This window comes from Pinus tabuliformis, chromosome X (assembly GCF_031772625.1).
Source record: "Pinus tabuliformis cultivar Carrire ecotype Pingquan chromosome X, CPIR1, whole genome shotgun sequence".
NCBI classification, from domain to species: domain Eukaryota; kingdom Viridiplantae; phylum Streptophyta; class Pinopsida; order Pinales; family Pinaceae; genus Pinus; species Pinus tabuliformis.
In genome coordinates, this window is record NC_142308.1 from 1,733,990,239 (window position 1) to 1,734,009,028 (window position 18,790).

The following is an 18,790-nucleotide window of genomic DNA, read 5'->3' on the forward strand; positions in this document are numbered from 1 at the left end:
TAACAGTAAACACAATCACTTTGAGCTCAGAAAGGGTTATGGTTTTGATATCTATCCCTTTGTCTCTAGTCTGGGCATTGCAAAACTCTAGCCGGAGGCTATCAACAGACTGGCCACCTGGCCTAGTCCCGAATAGAGTCAAGTGTTCACCTCTCTTAAGCAAACCAGTCAAAAAGTAAATGTCTGCCGACTCCATTTCGAGCTGGTGACCACCAATGAAGAAGCACTGGTCCTGTATGCTCCACCTGTCTACCAGCCACTGCAAAAAGTCCACCTGAGCCCTCATGCCAGGTATGGCCCATAATTTGTATAAGTCGCATGCCTTCAATGCATCAATCGAAGGTTGATGATTTATCACGGCGAGATCTACATCCTCGTGCTCCCGTTCTTGCCAATCAAGCATGATGTATATCCTACATTCAATAAAAAGGCGAATTAGAATATCTAAAAGCAACGTTTTTGGGTGAATTTTGAGAAATTTAGGTTTAAAAACCCTTGCTCCGGGGACCGCACCCTCTCTGTTAGAGACAGTGCGTGGGTCCACACTTTGCCTTCACGGCAGGTGCAGACCCCTGACTTTTTTCCTTTTATGAAAAGGTCGGGGTCCGCAGGTTACCTGTGCTATGCCTGCGGACCCCCGCATGCGGGTTTTGAACCTAAAAATCCCTTAACAAATGAAATTAAAACCTAAAAACAACTTTGAAATGGATGAAATTAAAGAGTAGGATGATGTAGATTACCTGGAGGAGACGGCGTTCGATTCCAACGGATGGATTTTCCGCAATCTTCACGGGAAGTTTCTGACCAAAAGCTCTATTTTCTCACCCAGAACTCATACGGTAAAAATGAATTTACAAAATCCCTTTTTATAATTTTTTTGAATAAATGAGTTTTTAATTTGTATATGTTTCACTTAAAAGAGGTAACTTTTGCAGCATTTTTATCTATTTTAAACAAGTATGAGTAATGTTTGAGTTTTTGTTCAGGATAACGAATTTTTCAGGCAAAATCGGTCATTTTCGACGAAAAAACATTAGAGTCACCTTTAAGCTCTTTTCTGACTCCTAAAACATGAAAATATCGCCGAGTTTTTCTTTTTAAACTCGTTAAAATGGAACTAAAAAGATGGTCCACTTACAGCTCTTTTCTGACCATAAAAACATGAAAAGATTGCTGTATTTTTGTCGTTTCAAATTCGATATTGGTTATAAAACGACGTGTCATTGGTCGCTTTTTTACTTTTTCGGATTAGAGGAACTAACTATGAAAAGTACTCCTTGGTCGTAATGATCAAGCGGTTCTCTCAAGTATTATTTTATACTTTTTCGGGCTTGGGAGACACAAATTTACGAAAAAGGACAACCATGGAGTCTACTTAAGTTTTTTCAAACTCTCTAAAATTGAAAAACGCTGAGTTTCTCCTATACTGGACTCGTTAAAATTTAACAGTAAAAGACCTGTTAAATTACAAACAGGAACAGACCACTCCTTCTTAGGGTTCGAATTTAAACTAAGTTGGACTCATCCGAAGGATGAGCTTATAATCAAGCAAATGTTATCCTCCTCAAGCTTGTCAAAAACAAAGAGGTACTTGCCAGAAATGGTGGGGGAAAAGAGAGAAAAATGAGCTTGTTTGTCATACTTTGTAACCACTCTTGAACATGACACTTTTATTCACCTGGGTTGGGAAATCCTTTGCCTAACAGTTGATCAAACCATATTGAAATTCTTCAGCCTGTTTCTGGGTATTAACTTTGGGTCAATTGTCACCAAACCATCTGTTGTGTCATTAAGTGTTCAAGAGGTCAGTGCAAATAAGCCATTCATCTGCAAAATATCTGTCATCCATCTTGACCATCCCTGAGTCAGTCCTTGCAACTAAATTTCTTCAAACTTGATCTATGATTTCGTGTTGTGGGCTTGCCTATGACGGATCTCTTTCTATCGACTTCAGCTCATTATCTAGAAAGATGATCTAGAAATCGTTAGTACCTTGGGATCTGCATGCCTCAGTGGCAGGTTTCTCGCCTTCGATGATAGGTTGCATCATTGACCTTCGATCAAAGGATTCCGTGACATGTTCGACATCAACACATCTATTCACATCTCATGGATTGTACTGAGTACTTTGAGAGCCATTGACATTACTGGTGGTTTCTCTCACACTTGTTAACAGTTTACATCATTGACTATGAATCAAGTGGTTTCTACCATGTTCAACTTCAACACATTCATTCGCATGGATAGAATCGTACTATTTCGGGAAGTAGAAATGAAGACCCTGGATTCAAAAAAACTCAAACATTACTCATACTTGTTTAAAATAGATAAAAGTGCTGCAAAAGTTACCTCTTTAAAGTGAAACATATACAAATTAAAAACTCATTTATTCAAAAAAATTATAAAAAGGGCTTTTGTAGATTCATTTTTACCTTCCTTTTCTCCTTCAATTTACTCCTCACATGCAACCTACGGCCTTTCACCTTCTAATGATTCTAGTATTAGCAACAGTAGCAAAGGAATTGAAACATGTTACAGTATGCTGGTAAAGCACTTTAGGAGTAGGGCCATTGTGGGACACTAGTACCCAATATTGTCCATTGATTTCCATGAGCATGCTATGTCTGGTATGATGTGTTGAGGCAGTTATATGCCTTGGTTTTTGGATCTTTTGATGCGACGAAGCCTTGCCAAGGAATTGACTGCCCAAGATGGGGGTGCTAGTGGAACTTGGAAGGTGAGTGACTACATAGAAGGGGTGACTGGATTCCCAAGGGACTGTGTAGAAAAGAAGGGAAGGTCACAGATGGATTTGTTTTGGTCATTAGAATTGCCATATGGAATCAAATCCACATTGGGAGTGTGCCCTGGAACAATGAGCTGGTAATTGTTTGTTGAGAGGACAAGTGGCGTGGGATTATAGCGCTGGACATTGGATGCAAATTTGAATTTGTAGTAAATTCTGAACTTCCTGGGAAGGAGGTGGATCCTAGTATTATTTTGACGGTGGAGGTGTGAGCCTCTAGATTCCCTTGTTGTGGATTCATATTATTTTATTTGTTGTTTGAGAAAATGTACATATGTGTATATGTATATGTGGTTATTGTAAATATCGTAATGAGATATGTTATACAGCTAAAAAATGAGGTATGTTGTCCTGATGTTTTGATTTTGAGTAGATCTATCTCTAAAATACTGCAACGATATGTGTTATAAAGATCCATGGGAAGTGTGTTTTGTTTTCAGTGACCATGTTAGTTATAGGTGTCATTGAACACCAAGGATAGTGTTCCCCCAAGTGGGAGGGTTCTGTAACAGCCTTGGTGAAAATTCCATGTAAAAATATACAAATACAATAGATGATGGGACACGTAATCCAAGCTAAATGGTGGGAAACACATTCTGGGAGGTGTTCATTTGGTTGTTTATGGCTAAGCAAATTGGCAGAGGCAATGACTAAGGCTTTGAAAAGGCATGAGGCATTAATTGGCATTTTATTTATGAAAATAATGGAAATTAGGAGAAAAGGAAGGTGAAAGGCCGTAGGTTGCATGTGAGGAGTAAATTGAAGGAAAATAATGGAAAATGAATAAAATATAGGCCTCATTAATAAAAAGGCTTATGAGGATCAGTGGGCAAGACCTGGTCAGTTTAGTTTTGGACCTCTCTCATACTCTTGGTTACTTAGAGTTTTCTTGGAGCACTCTTAGAGGGTGTGGCATACTTGGATTCTTGAAGCAAGAAGGCAAAGGAAGAGCAAGATAGCACAAGAAGGCATTGACATTAGGAGCTACATCAGATTTTCTTGCAGGTACCAAGTTGCATGTATGATTTCTTCACTGGTTTTGGCATGCATGGCACATGCATGTGGTTCCTTGGTTATGATCTGTCATTGGCATGGAGGATGGCTGGTATTGAAAGTGGATTTCCTAGCCTTGCCATTTCTTGGATAGCCATTGTGATTGTGGGTTTACTTTCATTGTTTTGTTTTGGTTGGTTCTCATTTTCCCATAGCTTGTGTTGAGTTACAAGTCTTGGAAGCCTTGTAACAACTTGGGTTGAATTACTAGTCCTAGAAGCCCTAGTTGGACAAACGCTCTGGAAGCCCTTTACAGGTTGAGTTACTAGTCTTGGAAACCTTAGTTGGACAAACACTCTGGAAGCCCTGTATAAGTTGTGGGTTGAGTTACTAGTTCTGGAAGCCTTGGTTGGACAAACACTCTAGAAGCCCTAGAAGGCTTGGTTGGAGATCGATCTGATGATGGTTTTTGGTGATGTCCGACCGTGAGGTGGAATCACTATTTGATGGGTTGAGGTGGGTGGCCTCTGGAAGCCCTGGATGAGCTTTCATTGATGTGTTCTCTAAGATCCCACATTCATGCTTGGAATATGGCACGGGGGCGATTGGCTGAAGAGAGACTTGACTCAGCCAATCTATGGTTGGGTGGAATGTGGTAGTCCCATCTCCAGTTGGTTCATTGCATTTATTAATGAAAAAATTCATTCCCTTGATTTTCATGTGCAAATGTACTGATGTATATATGGATTTTGATGATTAGTATGTTTATTGTATTTCTGTTCCTGTTATTCTTTTTATATGCACATTTACCCTAAAGATTATTACATGATTAACCTTGTATTCCATCCAAGGCCTCTATATCTTCTTCCTTCCATTATATTGTTCTAAAAGTGTTGGTGTTGTTGTTACTTGACAAGCCACATAAACCTTCACTTGGATTATTATTATTCTTTAAATAATTCTCCAATCCTTTTTTCACACACTCACTTTAACATATGATAATTTTTTTATCACCAATATTGTTCTTTTGTCAAACAATTTTCCTCTTATTCTCATATATACTTCTCATCAATTAAATCTTTTGGTTTTTTCCACTGGTATTTTTGACATATCAACTTCACAACCATATTCCTCATAAGTAAATATTCCCCCATACAATTATCTGATTGATTTCCATTAAAAATTATTAATAGAAAAACTTCAAAGCCTGAAATAGGGCCCTCACCCACTCCGGAAACCCTACATTTCCAACATCCTTCGTTTACCCTTTTTGTTACTTCACAAGGAAGTGCACCTGTGAGCTCGGTCTTCACCCTACTTCACATCCAGATAATTATCTACCATTCTTACCTTATAAAACAAATGATGAAAACCCTAGAAATGGCTACAACAACTTCAGTTATAGGGTAGATCATCAAACCAGAGCTCTAGTATAGAAATCCTTACCCATATCATTCATTTTTACTGTGATAAAAAAATTGACAAAGAAATCATTTTATTTTTCGTAGTACCTGAAGAAGAACAAGACCTACCTGTGAACAAAGTGTGCCCAAGAGTCGATCCACCATTTCTCCACCTGCTTCACCTCATTCATGTGGAATGCATTCCTCCTCAAAAAATTATCAAATACAAAAATCTTATCTCATCTTAAATTTATTAATAATAATAATAATTTTTAATGTAGCCACTTGGGAGCTTCTGAAATAGTGAAATTTTCCAAGCTTCTGGAGGCATTGTTTCTCTGATAGTGGTTGCAAGTGGCATACCTATAGAACCCACCTCAGGATTAAACCCATGTTTATAAAAGTCATCCTTGAAAAAGTCTTCTAGATTTTGGATTTCATATGGGCCATTTGTTAATTATCCATTTCCATTGGCAAATCCATCCCATAAAGATCCTTTTATGTATACACGGGTTCCATCAAGGTATCGGCTAGGATCTTCAGAAGATTTGGGCCATGTATGTGAATTCATTAAATTTGTTCCAATCTCAGGGGACTTGAAAGAAGGATGAAGCTGCAAGTCATTCTTTAGAGCTGCATTGATGTTATTTGGTGGGTGTTTCTCATTACCTCCAACCCATAGTGCCAAGCTTGCATGGTTGCGTAAAATTTCGACTGTGTCCCTTGCACATATAAGAAAACTTATTATGATCTAATGGACTATTTTGGTTTGAAACAAGAATACCACACCCATCAACATCTCCAGTGATACATAACTATTTCCTGACTAACAAGCCATATAGATCTCAATAGTACAGAATTTTGTCTGCTCTGTTAAACCCCCACCCCACCAATGAATCTTATTAAAATTCATATCAAAATGGAAATTGATATCTACTTTGTAATGCTTTTATGAAAGGCACAACAAACCATCAGGCACTATCCAGTCCCATCCATGAATGAAAACAGGTTCCCCATTCACTTTGAGTAATCTTCCACAAGTTGCAGGGTCTATGTAACTCTTAATTTTATTAAATCCAAGTGGATGGCTCCAAGAATCTGACTCTCCATAATCTCTTACATCCATAGTGATATCCACTTTGTATAGTTTTTTTTCCCATTCCATTTGGCCACCATAAAATTTGTATTGATAACTCCTTTGTCTCCATTTTCTCTATCAAACACACCCCATCATCCAGTTCAAGAGCCACCTACACCCTTAGGGGGCGTTTTGCAGCTAACAGGTCGACATTGGTGATTTTTTGTTGTCGTAGACAAGTATACGCTCTTTAAATCATCAAAGAATGATGAAACTATATGTGGATCAGATATTTTCACTAGCATAGAAAATGTAAGCTGGTAGTAGTGTTATCACGCATTTTCTTTGTCTATGCATTGACTCATTTTCATTTTCATATTTAAACCAGTGGTGTGCAAATATGAAAATATTTTATCCTCTAAAAAATATTCTAAAATGTGAAATCAATGGAATATATTAAATATCTATAAAATTTTAATTGAAAATATGCATTATATAGCAATATTTTATATGTACATTAAAAATTATAGAGACATAAAGGTGGGGAGTTTGGATCTCAAACACATTATAATAGTTAAAAGTGGGAATATGTTTTTTGTGTACTAGATTAGATCCTTCTTAACTAAAGATCTACCAAGTATTAAAAATGATCAATTTTTTTGAGGTGCAAACTTTGTTTAGAGTGAAAAGAGATTTGAACCCTCGAGAAACTTGGTAAACCCAGAGTTAAAATGGATCTAGGCTAGTTTAATATATATATATATATATATATATATATACATATATATATATATATATATATATATATATATATATATATCTATATATATATATATATATATATATATATATATATATATATCAAAACCTGGATCCCCAATGATAATTTGACTATTTTACCTCAATTTTATTTTAATTATTTATTTTATTTTATTTTTCTTCCAAAATATTTTCCATGCTAAGTTGGAGAGCCTCCTCTTGGCACAACAATCTAGAATTATCTAGTAATGTATAAAGTTTCAAGTAACTTGTTAACAAAAAGAAAATTTACATTCGGGTACTAGATTAAATTTTTTATTTTGTCGTTGATAAGTCATTGTCCTCTCATGCTCTATTCACATGTTGAGGTCTGTTATGATAGAGGAACCTTCATGTGTCCAACCCACATTTCTCATAAAGACCTCTTCTACTTTTGGGCATGATGATGTTCTTTAAGTAATCAAACATATTTTTATTTTTTTTGTGACTAGGCGAAGCCTAGGCCGGGGCCAACCTTATTCTATTATGAAAGTCATACAAATTTTCAAATGATACCACACCTTTCGGCATGAGGTTTCCTTCAGTTTTTATAGCTGCATCTTCGAATGCCTTCTCATGCTTGTCTTCATTGATCGCTGCATCTTTGAATACATCGACATTTTCCATAAAATGCAGTATCTATTGGTCATCATTGAAAACATGTAAATTATTAATATTATCAGGGACAAGTGACTTTTAAATAATCTCTATAGAAAAACCATCCCTAAGTAGTGATAACCAAGTCGCAGAATTTTCCAATTCATCCGCAGTTACGTTATGCAATTTAGGAACAAAAAATAATATTAAAAGCTTGGAAATGTGAAACCAAATGCCGTACCTGTTGTTGGTAACTTTTGAGATGAGGTGACACACAGTGTATGGTATCACATACTTTTTGTACAATAATTTATGAGTCACATATTGCTTTGAGAACCATAATATTGAGGTCGACAACTCTCTGCAAACCCAATATGAGTGCTTCTTATTCTTCAGTGTTGTCCATGCACACAAATTCCAAGTAGCTAAAGATCATATGTTTTCTCTCTCGCATGTCTATTAAAACAAAACCATCTCTAGAGCCCTCCTATGTTTTGGAACAATCAAAATACAAATTCCACATATCATATGTACAAGGGCTACATACTACACTATTACTATAAATATTATTACTACTAATTGTACAACTATCATTTTCACCAATTGGACAGTGGACTAGGAAGGAGCTTCAAATGTGTATCTGGTGGGACCAGGGATGTCTGAGCAATATAACACTCAATTTCCAAAAATCAGTTTCCAAACACAAGGTCGTGAAAGGCATTGGCTCATTCTCTCCCTTTAAGGGAGTTACCGTGTGATTCATAAATCACTCTGAGTTCACCTAGATCTAGTTGTTTCTGAACTTATATGGAAGCCACAAATGTGACCAGTTTGTTGTGAAGTACCCTTGTAACTTGTTGGACCAGTCCCTGCTTAATAATACACCATATGCTTAAGGAATGTCCATAATTACTATGTTTATACATTGGTGAACTCGATGATCATATGATAAATGAATAAGCACATTTTTGAGTTCAACAATTTCATGGACAAGAGTCTTGTTGAGCTAATTGATTTGTGCATCTATTTTATCCCATTTTGCATTGATTTTCTTTGCATCAAATAGGGACATCACGTTTTTCGATGCACCAAAATCAACTAAGAAATTGTGTACATTATAATTGAAAATTTCAAATGTTAACAGAAACGAAGGGAAGAGTGTATTTACATCAAATGTTAGAGCATTAAGTACACACTCCAAGGAACTAGAGGACATACAAGATTCAACTCCCTTTTTTGAAGAAGAATTGTTACCTGAGACAGACTGTCCAAGTGCATGTAGGAGCATGTCCCACTGGCTCATGATCTTTGTTAATTCAAACAATGAGATATTAATGTGAACCTTCTTCATTTCATCGACTATGTTGTAATCTAGTGCAATAGAGAATTCTAAGGTGTCTCGCAAAGTTGGCTTGTCCGATACTTCTTGAGTGATGAGCTTACTATTGCTTCTTGTAGAATTACTTTTCACTGTGACTTCATTTCCAGACTTGTTCTGAGTATTCTGCATTAAGTTGAGGGAAGACTAATCTTTCTTAACAAATGTTCCTTTAACTTCTACTTCGTCAACTCTTGTGTAGGAACCGACCCTTGGCTCCATAAGTTATATCAAGTGGTGTGCTTCTGGGTTGGGTCATTACTCAGTGCTTTTTTTTCAGTATTGCTCTTTCCAACTAGGAGTACGTAACTGAATGTGTTCACCACATGTCTCGTGCTTAGGGTCTCTTGAGCTATAAATTTTTCTTCCTTTTGTTCTACATGCTCAATTTTCTCCTCAGTAAGCACTATGTTAATAAAATGCACACCCAGAGCGTTCATGTTATGGTTCTGCTATGGGCATGTTTTCTCTGAATGGTATTTTTGATGAAATGAACAGTATTGATCCATGCCCATACTTTCAATATTTAGCACAATGTTTGAGCTTTGCACAAACTTGGATCACTGATTTTTGTTGGCCTGAGGGGGCTTGGACCCAGGGTTACAGTATCTGCGCTAACCAAAAAAACCCTACACTACTGACCCCTTTGGCAACAACCCACTTAGCGCAGGCTATAGTCTCACCCAAGGCAGTATTGGGGGATGCTAGAACCAGGTTTTTGCATCCATAAGGCTATGTGATGTGTTGGTAAGGTATTCTTCAGTTTGAGGCTTCATCTAACTTTTGTGAACCCTTTATCCTCAAACTCCCCAAAATTAAAGAAAATTTCAATTAAATAGGGTTATGAGCTTCGCCTAAGGGTCTAGTCATGCATAACATAACATGTAACAATAGATCTAGATCTTCGCAGTGTAATTAAGACAATCTTATGGTAGATGGCATTCAACTAAGCATAAATAGAGAAAACACATAAGTATACAGTTTAGGCACATAATTGATTCAAATACTCATTATTATTCCTAATCTCCAATACATATCCTTTTCTGACCCTATGAACATAGCTATAGGGCCCCGCGCACTTAGTTGCGGACTTACCAAGGTCTCAACGAACACAACAACACGAACCTTCCCCTTTGCTTGAATACAAAAAAGAATAGTTCAAATTCTAAGAATCAATGATAACATTCAACAAGCTTCACCTCTTAATGACTTCCTTTTATAGTGTTTACATTACATTACCATGGTCTGTGAACCATGGACGGAGCTTAATACAAGTCATCCCTTTACAAAATAAGGGGATTTGACTTGCTTAAAAGCCCCTTTGACTCTTAACAACCTACGCTAGACGAACTCCGCTCCTCAAAATGTGGATACTTTACAATATCTAATCAAAATTTGACTTAAGGTTTAGAAAAAACTGAACCCTGGGGGACCCTGTCCCAACAGGAACCCAACACAAAGATGTGACTCATCCCAAGTCACTCAGATAGTATGTCCTTAACATGTGCTTTGAGGTCATTGACTTCTGACTTCAAGGCTTGAAGTTCTATTATAAACTACACGGTGGCTTGCCAAACCTCTTCAACCAACTTCCTGTAAGTTGGTCCTACGACTGCTAAGCCCATAGTCATGTATGTCTGCTGAAGGGCTTTCAATTTTCTCTTGACATTTTGTGACAGTTGGCTTGATTCGTCGACCCACAGATCCATGCTTACTAAAATGATAGAGGCCTTTCAACGCATCTCATCGATTTGAGTCTATATGGTTTTGCCTTCATGGAGTCTGATGAGCCTCTGCACAAGTGCTAAGGTCCATGCTGTCACCCTGATTTCATCAAAATGCAGTCACTTTTCATGGATGTCAACTTCAATTTTCTATAGTTTTGGGTCCTCCTACAGCGAGGCCAACATTTCCAACGTACTCTCGAAATTTTTTCTGGACAAGAATTTCCATATTGGCTTTGATAGCAGCCTCATGTTGCTCTCGAACTTCTAGAGGGGTAATAAGTTCCAGCTTCATCTGAAGCTCTAAAATCTACAATTGCAACTCAAACCGCACCTTTCCCATCTCAACCTTAGATTATTTAACTCTGGCCACGAGCTTTTGTAATTTCATGGCCGAAGCTGCCTTTGATGGAATCTGGAGCTATGGAATCTCATTGCATACCTACGCTATCACTGCTTCCAGCTACTGACTACACGTAATGACATCTTCTCGTTCTTTTAGTGCATGCAACTTTTCCTCGAACATTTTTTGGTTGTTACTCTTAAATTTAGTAATAACCAGTAATGTCAGCTGTTCCGAGACCCAGAGCTCATCTGATACTCCTTGATGTAGCTCATGCAAGGACTGAATGGGGAGCACCGCAAGGTTAAGGCTCAAGTTCTTCATATGCAATAGGCATGCCCTGTCCTATGAAGTTTCAATGCGCAATGATCCCTCTGGCAAATGCATTGTGTGGAGGTCTATGGTAAGCCCTATGGTTGAGGCTATCTCTTTCACTTTCTTCAGGCTCATGTGACCCGCACTCCCTCGACCCACACTCACTTGTAGAATGCTTGTTTGTACTTGTAATTCCTTAAGGCCCTATTGGGCATTCCTTAATACTCATTGGTATTGATCTTTGATGTGTCCCAAGATCTCTTTCGTTATAGATCTGGCAACATCCCTAATGTCATCAATGTCCCCCTCCATGAGGGCCAGTGTCTCAACGCTATTGGACTTGTGTGATTTTTGCTTCTTTCACCCACAACTATCAGTCTGCTTTTGCTGCTTTCTGATAATTAACAAAGACTTGAAGTCCTCTGTGCCCACAAAAGGGTCTGTGCCAACCTCTTCCTCCTCGACACTTTCTGCGTTGACTATGTGCTTTGTCTTTGGCACAGTGGGTTCGTCCATGTCAATCGTGACCTTCTTGGGATCTGCATTTGTGTCTTTCTTTGGATATTTCTTTTGAGCCTTCATCTCGGTAGTAGTCTTTCTTGTATCAGCTGTTGTCGTCGTGTCGATCAGGGTGATCCAATTTCTTGACCACTTACTGATAATAGCCAAACAATTTTCTTCTGCTACCAGATATGGTAGCACATCCCAATTTTCCATCAAATCCTTCTTTGCACACACACACACATATAAATTGTTAGTAAATTATATATTACATAGAAATGGAACACATAAAATATTTCATAAATATAAACACATAAAACAAAAGAGACACAGATATACATGGTTCACCCATTTTGGGCTACGTCCACGGAGAAACAGCGAGTCCTTCCTTTTATATTATCTAGCAAACTAAAGAGATACAACCTATAGAAGATTCGATGTAATTCCCTCTTCGCTCTCACACAATCTCCTCTCTCTTTCTTGCTCAGAATACAGATCTTCATAGACACAATATTGTTCCTTCATATATAGCGAGGGGTTGCCTTATAGGGCAAAAAACCCTAAATTAAACATAACTTCTACCATCACATCTCCGCCTAATGAACGACCCAAATTGACTACGAAATTACAACATTTTACAAGGAAATTTTACATTTGTTTTTAGCTTCGGGGGCAGTTGCCCCCCCCTGGACCCCCCCTGCAATGTACATTTTATGGGCAGCATTTCCGCCACATTACGAACAGGGGTTCAATATGGAAATGCCTATAAATAAAGAAGATAATCAGGCTCCACACCCAACAATCTCCCACTTGGAGATTGATTATAGAAACTCCACCGTTGCTTCATTTGCTAGACAATGACTCCACTTTGGACCTGGTTGTTTCTCGTCTTCTTCATCATACTTGAAGACCAATTGAAACTTAGCAGAATCTCAGTTTCTCATTGGTTACAACCTTTGTTAACATATCTGTAGAATTCTGACTAGTGTGTATCTTTTCCAGCTTCAATTGTCCATCTTCCAATGTTGACTGTATGAAATGGTACTTGAGATATATATGTTTAGTCTTGGAATGAAATGAAGAGTTCTTTGCAAGATGTATGGCAGTCTAGTTGTTATTATATAACCTGCCCAACTCCTGCTTCTTACCCAATTCATCCAAAAACCTTTGTAACCAAATCATTTCTTTACTAGCCTCTATAGCAACAACATACTCTGCTTCTATTGTTGAGAGTGCAACAACACTTTGTAGTTTTGAAACCCAATTGACATTTATTCCACCTACAGTAAACACATACCCTATTGTGCTCCTCCTATTATCTCTATCACCCATGATATCTGCATCAACATATCCCTATAGAGCAATGTTTGAACCACCAAAGCATAATGCTTGATTTGTGGTACCTCTCAAATACCTGAGAATCCACTTCACCGCCATCCAATGTTCCTTTCCTGGATTGTTCATGTACCTACTTACAACTCCCACTTCATGTGCAATATCACGCCTTGTGTAGACCATTACATATATTAAGCTTCCAACTACTGATGCATATGAAACTTTAGACATATAAGCGATTTCTTCCTGAGTCTTGGGACACACCTCCTTACTTAGTTTGAAATGGCTAGCCAAAGGTATACTAACTAGTTTTTCATTATGCATATTAAATCTTTTCAACACCTTTTCTATGTACTCACTTTGAAACAATGTTCATTTTTTATTCTTCCTATCTCTAGTTATTCTCATACTAAGGATTTGTTTAGCAGCACCCAAATCCTTCATTGCAAATGAGTTTGCCAATTTTATTTTGAGCACATTTATTTCCTGCATGTTAGAACTTGGAATAAGCATGTGATCTACATACAATAACAATATAATACATCTGCTATCATTTTGCCTTTTGCGATAAGCACAATGATCCGAGTGACATCTAATATAGTTGGAAATAATTAATTCCTACTTGTCTATGGTTGTAATTTCCTAATTGAGGAGTTTGTTCCTACATAATAGGAATAAGCTAGAATATAGTTTCTCCTAGTTTAGTGTGTGGTTGAGAGAATCTCTCAACCACACTACTATATGTCTAAGATAGCATTCCTATCTTGAGACCATTGATTGTATAAATATGTGTGTAATTTTCTTCATTCAGACATAATAGAAAATATATTGATTGTTTATCTTGGTATCAGAGCCTGTGAGGGCCTGGCCCCTCCTGGGCTTGGCCCTCCTGGGCTGAGGGAAAATAAAGAGAGTATAATTTGTTTTAGTTTGTCCATCTGTCGAATAGGCTGTGAATGTGCCAGCGGACCTTCCCTCGCTTGAATTTTTTTCGTTTAGCAGTTGAGTCTGAGTCCGATTTGGAAGAACGCCGAGGAGGATGGCAGTCGCAAATCCTGGTCAGCTGAATCTGCAGGAGGCGCCCTCATGAGGTTCTCGCAGCGTCAATTGCTTTGAAAAGCTTGAACAGACTGGCGAAGGCACATATGAGCAAGTTTACATGGCCAAGGAGATCGAGACTGGGAAATTGTTGCCCTGAAGAAAATTCGTATGGACAATGAAAGAGAACGGGATTTTTCTCGTGGGTTCTGTGTAATGTTTCCATTCTAGATTAATGTTTTGACAACGATTGTTTAACTGGTGCAACAAATGCAATCATCACTGGAAGGGCGGATCCGGCCTCCGAATTGCGCGCTACAGCGGTAGTGAGTTTATTATACTCAGATCCACAGCTCCAAGTCTGTCTGGTGGATCAATTTCCAGATTTGTAGATTCGATTTTGCTGATCGATCCTGAAGGCAGCTGTTGGAGGGTGTTGATGGAGGCGGAGGAGCCCAGATCAGAGCTGCGTGCTCGTATGGAGGCCAAGCAGAAAAGGAGCCCAGATCGGGCGGAAGTTTCTGCGGGTTTAGATCCGCTGCAATCTGTTGGAGAAAGGAGGCAGACGTGCCGGAGTGGAGGTCGAGGCTGCTGCGTACATTCCACAAGAGGAAAGCTCCTGACACATTGTGTGTTGGGCCTGAGTATGCAGATCGGGAGGAAGATTTTTTCATTCTTCTTCATGTTATGTTGGCTGAGATGCCTGAAGTTACAGAGCTGAATCGTGTTCCAGATGCTCATGTACCTGTTATGAAATTTAAGTTCAGAGGGGGTGGTCATGGAATAGCCTGTGTGGGAGGTCGCTTGGAGAAAGACCGCATGGGTGTGTGGCGCAGTAAGATTGACCCTGTTGCCGTCAAAGGTCCATCGGCGGCTGCGTATTTTGTCCTCTGTGGTGTGCTATCGTTTGGTTAGCTTTGGTGCTTTGCAGTCCAAGAGGAGGTTGTCGTCTCAGAGAAAGCCGCAAGGAGGAGGCCGAGGATTCTTGACTTGCCCGGAGGCCGAATTCTGCTCTTTGTTTGCTGGTTGTGAAGAGATCAGGAGTGGTGGAAAAGAAACTGCCATTGAGACCGCAGGAGACATGGAGGAGATTGCCATCCTCGATGCAGCGTGAGGTTCTCATCCATCTGGTGAGAAGGTGTGAGCACCGACTGGTTTGAGGATCTGCGATCTGCGCTCCGATGGTGTTTTTTTTAGGCTCGAAAAGCTTCTGAGAAGTATCACGTCCTCTATTTATTTCTTTCCATGTAGAATCGGGGCTCGCAGGGCTTGAAAAAGGCCTCGACTTTGGCCGAGATTGAATCCGAGTGGAGGTCTTTGAATAATGGTAAGTTGTCCTGGAACCACTGGACTCTCCCCTTCCGGGTCATGTAAATGGGGGTGTACTGTAAACTCGGAACTCTTTTCACGAATTTCGATCGTGAGCTGCCAACGACAGGTACTTGAGGGTCATGTCCAATTTTTTTCTCGAAGAGTGTTGGGTTCTGCGTTTAGCATTGATTGGGAGGCTAGCTGTGATCGTGGACAGCAGCATTCTGTATCCACAAGGAGGCGGGCAACCTGCAGACAGTTGGTGCGCATGCCGATTTCTGAAGCATCGTAGACCAGACATTTATGGCAAAAGCTCGTCGACAACTCCAGAAACCATCTCCTTCCTACGACAATTGCTCGTGGAGATCAATAACATTATTAAGCCTGCTGACTGATCCGTAAGAAAAGAAAGTTTGAGGTGCTGGTAGGGTTTTTCCAGCTCTTGTGCGATCCTCCGTTATGTTTGCCAGAAGAATGCGCAGCGCCTCTGCTTGGCCTATGATATGGATGCCATGTTCTCCGCGGCGTTCTCCGGAGATCGGATGCCTTACAACCCTGCACAATTCCTCTACAGTTGGTGGCAGCATGCGGCAAATCTTGCTAGTTATGAGCAGCAGGACGCTCATGAATTCGATCCATCCAGATTCGAAGGAGCTGGACGTCGTCCCTACACGTTTGTTCCATTTGGAGGTGGGCGCCGAATGTGCCCTGGCATCGACTTTGCCAGAATGGAAATACTTATTTTTTCTACATAACATTGTGAAGAATTTCAAGTGGGATCTCCTGGATCCAAACGAGAAGGTGGTCGTCGACCCGATTCCTATCCCTGTCAGTGGCCTGCCTGTTAAACTTCTTCCACACAAATAAGGTTCCGGCTTCTCAAGGTTTCTGGTTTATTTCAATATAATTCTCTCAGTAAAAAATGGCCGAGCAGGCTTGAACATCTTTAATTTTATTAGTATGGTGTTGGATTTGAGCTATTAATGACAGATTCATAGCCTTGGATTCGTGGCTAAATTATCTTTAATGTGATTTGTCAGAAAAGGTTTCAACACAGGTTGAAGTTTTCTTTAGTGTGACAGATTCATGGCCTTGGATTCGTGGTGGTCAGAAAAGATTTCAACAGGAGACACTCCAATTGTAGGTGCAGGTAACTATGCGAACCATATATGTGCTGTCTCTGCTACAGGTAGAGGAGAATATATAATACGAGCTACTGTGGCACGAGATGTAGCTGCACTAATGGAGAAAAACGAAGGACTTCAGATCTGTGGCACAAATTCTTGCCTCGGGTCCAGATCCTGCACAACTGATTGTCTGCAATTGGATGCTCGGCGACTCCATCCTCATTTGATGGTTGACCTCACATAAAGAAATAGATCTATAGTATTGGATGGCTGGACACTAGGGAAGCGTGGTTGCGTTGAGCCTGGAAAGTGGTCAGTGTTGGAGCAACACTTTTCCTGTTTCAGCAACTTGCTGGCATAAATGCGGTTGTTTATTACTCCACTAATGTGTTTCGGAGTCTCGGTATTGCTTCTGATGTTGCAGCAAGTGCTCTTGTGGGGGCTTCAAAAGCCGTTGGGCAGCTGCGGCACAAGAATCTGGTGTCGCTCAAGGGCTGGTGCTTTGAAGAACAAGAAAGTTAATTTTTTTATTATTTATTTCTTGGAATTATGCATAAAATTATTATGCCTTATTGAGCTTAGCTAACTCAATTTAGGTAAAGTTATTTTGTTAGAATTCATGACTCTAACAAATGACAGGATAAGCATGGAGTTCCAAGAAGTTATTTGAACAGATAAGGATGCCCACGATGTAGAAGAAGGGGAGGTAATGAAGCAGCAACAACAGTTATGGTGGACAACAAAGTAGATTTTTTTTTAGTGTGGTTTGTGGAATAGACTCCCTAGCATATTATTGTAATAGTCATTGTATGTACCAGAAACTCCAAATGTTGAATGTAAGCCTTGTAAAGGCATTTGAAAGTTCATGGTGATCTCAAAACCACTTTGTAATGGTTTGTGGTCAGCCTGAAACCATCTTTTGTAACTGTAATGTGATGGTTGGTGGTGAGCCAGAAACCATCTATAGAGCCTTAGTGGCTACACGAGTTGCCCGGTGGTGGCACGTGGAGATGCTCGGTGGTAGCAGATTTGATTTGCCCATTGGTGGGGAATAGAGGATCCTTGATCAGCTCAGTGGAAGCAGATCAGATCTGCCCGGTGGTGGCGAAGTGAGGATCCTTGATCAGCTTGGTGGAAGCAGATCGGATCTTCCCGGTGGTGGTGAAGTGAGGTTCCGTGATCCGCTCAGTGGTAGCAGATCGGACCTGCCCGGTGGTGGCGAATCAGAGCTCTGTGATCTGTTCAGTGGAAGCAGATCGTTTTTTTCCCGATGGTGGCATAGTGAAGTCCTTGATCTGTTTGGAGACAACAGATCGGACTTGCCCGGTGGTGGCAGATTGCCTTTGTGGCTGTGTGTACACAGGAGCTTTGTGCTCGTAGGAGCAGGTGGACTGCAGTAACACCTGGCTCAGACTCAGATGATTTTCTCTGAGTAGAAGGGGATTGGCGTTTTTCGCGCTAACAGCAATGCCAGGAAGGCCAACTGGCGCGTCTGTTAGGCCATTAATCGCGCCAATGGGTGCGGGTTTTTCGTTCAGGATCGCGCCAATTCACCTTCAAGGGGATCCGTGGGATCGGAGAAGTTGTGGATCTATCCAAGGGCGGCAGAGTGTGTTTTTGGAGGTTTTGTACATGCAATTCGCCATGACAAGTAGTCATTAAGGGGGGGAGTTGGAAATAATTAATTCCTACTTGTCTATGGTTGTAATTTCCTAATTGAGGAGTTTGTTCTTTCATAATAGGAATAAGCTAGAATATAGTTTCTCCTAGTTTAGTGTGTGGTTGAGAGAATCTCTCAACCACACTACTGTACGTCTAAGATAGCATTCCTATCTTGAGACCATTGATTGTATAAATATGTGTGTAATTTTCTTCATTCAGACATAATAGAAAATATATTGATTGTTTATCTAATATAACCTTTTTCATACATAAACCTATTAAATTTTAGATACCACTGCCCTGGAGCCTGTTTTAAGCCATACAAACTCTTCTTGAACCTGCACACTCGTTTCTCCTTCCCTTTTACCTCATATCCTTGTG

At 39.7% G+C, this 18,790-nt stretch overlaps 1 pseudogene; it reads right to left on the reverse strand.

The window, feature by feature from the left end:
* Positions 1-5,455: 5,455 nt before the first annotated feature.
* On the reverse strand, positions 5,456-10,762 carry LOC149146721 (mannosylglycoprotein endo-beta-mannosidase pseudogene; annotated as a pseudogene).
* Between the last annotated feature and the right edge of the window lie 8,028 nt (positions 10,763-18,790).